Source organism: Scylla paramamosain, chromosome 43 (assembly GCF_035594125.1).
Source record: "Scylla paramamosain isolate STU-SP2022 chromosome 43, ASM3559412v1, whole genome shotgun sequence".
NCBI lineage: Eukaryota > Metazoa > Arthropoda > Malacostraca > Decapoda > Portunidae > Scylla > Scylla paramamosain.
The window spans coordinates 12,494,884-12,499,883 of record NC_087193.1 but is presented as its reverse complement, the minus strand read 5'-3'; positions in this window follow the sequence as shown (position 1 = coordinate 12,499,883).

Sequence of the window (5,000 nt, the reverse complement as noted above, 5' to 3'; positions counted from 1 at the left end):
CACAAGACTACACAAATATATGGGTGGGGATGACAGGTGGGAAAAGGAAGGCTGAACATATATATGGGTATGGTTAGAGATGGTAGGTGGAAAAAGGAAGGTTTTAAAGATAGGGAAATGTATGGGTAGCGATGATAGGTGGAAAATAGGGAGGTTTTAAAAGTGTCCTGAAGTGTCCGTAAGTGTCCGTAAGTGTCCGGAAGTGTCCTAAAGTGTCCTTAAGTGTCCGTAAGTGTCCGTAAGTGTTTTGAAGTGTTCTAAAGTGTCCTAAAGTGTCCGGAAGTGTCCTAAAGTGTCCTAAAGTGTCCGTAAGTATCCGTAAGTGTCCGTAAGTGTCCGTAAGTGTCCGTAAGTGATTTGAAGTGTTCTAAAGTGTCCTAAAGTGTCCGGAAGTGTCCTAAAGTGTCCGGAAGTGTCCTAAAGTGTCCGTAAGTGTCCGTAAGTATCCGTAAATATCCTGAATTATTACACTATTAAATTAAGCGCGCGAGAAAAAAAAATATTACTGCTGTGAACGTCTTATTATTACTATTATTATTATTATTATTATTATCATTATTGTTATTATTATTATTATTATTATTATTAACAATACTACCAATGCTACTATTAACTTTTATAGACTAGCAGCGTAATAGTCAGTTTTTTAAAGTTGGGGGTTGAAATAATTAATTCTTTCATTTTCTTTAATTCTCTCTCTCTCTCTCTCTCTCTCTCTCTCTCTCTCTCTCTCTCTCTCTCTCTCTCTCTCTCTCTCTCTCTTTGCTGGGGAAGATGAATAATAATGACTAAAATAAAGAGGTTTAATGAGTAATGAATGAATACATATACGTGAATTATAATGAAATAAAATATATATATTAATTGAAATTGTTGTTTTGAAAATCCTGATATATATTTTCTCTCTCTCTCTCTCTCTCTCTCTCTCTCTCTCTCTCTCTCTCTCTCTCTCTCTCTCTCTCTCTCTCTCTCTCTCTCGTGATAAGATGATATGGCATAATGATAATGAAAAATGAATGAAGGAATGAAGGAAGGAAAGAAGGAAGGAAAGAGAGAGGAAGGAAAGAAGGAAGGAAAGAGAGAGGAAGGAAAGAAGGAAAGAAGGAAGGAAGGAAATAAATCAATAAATAAGAAATAAAAAAATGAAAAAGTAAATAGCAGCAAGAAGAAGAAGAACAACAACAACAACAACAACAACAACAACAACAACAACAACAACAACAACAACAACAACAGCAGAAGCAGCAAAAAATATATAAATAAATAAATAAACAAATAAAAACAAGAAGTAACGAATTTTTCAACCCACCGATGAATGCAAGACTAAATATAAGCAGATTCATTCCATTTTCTCTCGTGACCTTATGAGAGAAAACGGAGAATATTGATGGAGAGCTTTGATAAATTTTTTTTTTATTATTATATAATTATTATTATTATTATTATTATTATTATTATTATTGTTATTTAAGAGGAAGAGGAGCAAGAAGAGGAGGAAATAGAAGGAAAAGAAGAAAGGAGGAAAAATGAGAGTAAAAGAAAAAAGTAAAACAAGAAAAATAGAGATAGAAAGAGAAGGAAAATTGGCGAGAGAGAGAGAGAGAGAGAGAGAGAGAGAGAGAGAGAGAGAGAGAGCGAGAGAGAGAGAGACCCAAATCACGTCTTTTCCTCTTTAATTAAACGAGCAGTGACTGAATACTAACTCTCTCTCTCTCTCTCTCTCTCTCTCTCTCTCTCTCTCTCTCTCTCTCTCTCTCTCTCTCTCTCTCTCTCTAATTGGCACCTTTGACCCCTAAATTTGACCTTGAGTGCCAAAGTGACTTTCTCCCTCTCTCTCTCTCTCTCTCTCTCTCTCTCTCTCTCTCTCTCTCTCTCTCTCTCTCTCTCTCTCTCTCTCTCTCTCATCACCTCGCCGACCAATTTCTTTCTTTTCCTCCTCTTCCCTCTCCTCCTCCTCCTCCTCCTCCCCCTCTTCCTCCTCCTCCTGCTCCTCCTCTATACCTGTCACTTTCTCACCTGTCTGTTCTCTCACCTCGCTAATTAACGACGCCCACACCTGGCACCCTCTCTCTCTCTCTCTCTCTCTCTCTCTCTCTCTCTCTCTCTCTCTCTCTCTCTCTCTCTCTCTCTCTCTCTCTACCCACGCACACTCAATAGCAAAACTGATCCGAAAAATAGTATCTTTTCTCCTCCTCCTCTTCCTTCTCCTCCTCCTCTTCCTTCTCCTCCTCCTCCTCCTCCTCCTCCTCCTCCTCGGCCTCAATCCCTCCTCCTTATAAGGGAAGAGACAAGACACTCAAGGCTCAAGGTCATTTATATAGGCTGAAAACAGGCCTATACACAGAGAGAGAGAGAGAGAGAGAGAGAGAGAGAGAGAGAGAGAGAGAGAGAGAGAGAGAGAGAGAGAGAGAGAGAGAGAGAGAGAGAGAGGGTGAAGGGGAGGGAAATGAGAGAGAAGGTTATGTTTTCACTATAGACAAATATACTCTCCTCTCTCTCTCTCTCTCTCTCTCTCTCTCTCTCTCTCTCTCTCTCTCTCTCTCTCTCTCTCTCTCCATCCTTGACCTGACTTTATTCTTTTATTCCTCTTCCTTTGTTTTTGTCTCTTTTCCTCCTCCTTCTTCTTCTCCTCCTCCTCCTCCTCCTCCTCCTCCTCCTCCTCCTCCTCCTCCTCATTCTTCAATACATAATTCTCTCCTTCATTACTATTTCTTATCAGTATTCTCTCTCTCTCTCTCTCTCTCTCTCTCTCTCTCTCTCTCTCTCTCTCTCTCTCTCTCTCTCTCTCTCTCTCTCTCACATATCCTGCGCGCACACGCACACGCACACAAACACGAGAACATTATTACATATGGATAAGCAGAGAGAGAGAGAGAGAGAGAGAGAGAGAGAGAGAGAGAGAGGACAGGTGGTGACTCACAACACACTCAATATGGTCACTATACCTCTCTCTCTCTCTCTCTCTCTCTCTCTCTCTCTCTCTCTCTCTCTCTCTCTCTCTCTCTCTCTCTCTCTAGGATAATGGTAGGAAAGGCTGTAATAGTAGGAGTAGTAGTAGTAGTAGTAGTAGTAGTAGTAGTAGTAGTAGTAGTAGTAGTTGTAGTAGTAGTAGTAGTAGTAATGATGCGAATGATATTACTACTACTACTACTACTAATGATGATAATAATAATAATAATAATAATAATAATAACAACAACAATAATAATAATAATAATAATAATAATAATAATAATAATAATAATAATAATAATAATAATAACAATAATAATAATAATAACAGGGAGGAAGATGACGAGGAGGAGGAGGAGGAGGAGGAAGAAGAAGAAGAAGAAGAAGAAGAAGAAAACAAAACATAAATTCCAATACGATAATAAGAATAGTAATGAGAGAGAGAGAGAGAGAGAGAGAGAGAGAGAGAGAGAGAGAGAGAGAGAGAGAGAGAGAGAGAGAGAGAGAGACGGACAGACAGAGAAAAAGAGAGACAAACATCCTTATCTCTTCTCTCCCTTCCCTCCATTCCTCCCTCTTTCCCCTCCTTCTCTCCTTCCTTCCTGTTATCCTTCTCCTTATCCTCTCCCTCCTTCTCTTCCTTCCTTCCTTTCCTCCTTTATCTCCTGAACACTTCTCTTATCTTCTTCCTTTCCTTCTCCCCTTCCTTCCATCTGTCCACACACACACATACACACACACACACGCACACACACAGTCATCTGATCCGTGGGTGTGGGCGTGGGCGTAAAGGCGAGTCTGACCACACGCCTTGTTAGGGAGAGAGAGAGAGAGAGAGAGAGAGAGAGAGAGAGAGAGAGAGAGAGAGAGAGAGAGAGAGAGAGAAAGTGGGAGGATGAATATATGGGAAGGCTTCTTAAGGTGAGAGAGAGAGAGAGAGAGAGAGAGAGAGAGAGAGAGAGAGAGAGAGAGAGAGAGAGAGAGAGAGAGAGAGAGAGAGAGAGAGAGAGAGAGAGATCCAACCTACACACTAACTGACACACACACACACACACACACAAAGGAAAAAAGTGACGAAGGAAAAGAAAGAATGAAAATAAGAGAAAATTCAGAACAAATAGATAGATAGATAGATAGATAGATAGACAGAGACAAAATAAAAGACAAATAGAATCTGTAATAGCTAGAGATAAGATGTGAAGTTTGCAGTTTAGATTCTTAATAAAGGACAGACCAAGGATGTTCAGTGTAGAAGAGGGGGGACAGTTGAGTACCACTGAAGAAGAGGGGATAGTTGTCTGGAAGGCTGTGTCGAGTTGATAGATGGAGGAATTGAGTTTTTGAGGCATTGAACAATACTAAGTTTGCTCTGCCCCAATCAGAAATTTTAGAGAGGTCAGATGCCAGGCGTTCTGTGGCTTCCCTGCATGATCTATTTACTTCCTGAAGGGTTGGACGTCTACGAAATGACTTTGAAAAAAATAGCAGTATCATCAGCGTAGGAGAGGATATGACAAGAAGTTTGGCTTAGAAGATCAATGATGAATAACAGAGTGGGTGACAGGACAGCACCCTGAAGAACACCACTGTTAATTTGAGAGAACAGTGACCGCCCACCACAGCACCAAGAGAACTGTCAGAAGGGAGATTTTAAATGAAGTTACATACCTACACACAGAGAGTGGGGGTGACAGGACAGCACCCTGAAGAACACCATTGTTAACAGACATAGGAGAAGAACAGTGACTCCCACCACAGCACCAAGAGAACTGTCAAAAGGGAGATTTTAAATGAAGTTACTTACATACACACAGAAAGAGAGTGGGTGACAGGACAGCACCCTGAGGAACACCACTGGTAACACAGCAGAACAGTGACCGTCCACCACAGCAGTAACAAAACACTCAGAAGGGAAATTTGAGATGAAGTTACAATTTGAGATGAAGTTACACACACACACACACACACACACACACACACACACACACACACACACACCTCCATTTATATGCCATGTCAGTGAGTCACCACAAGCCAATGGGACAAAC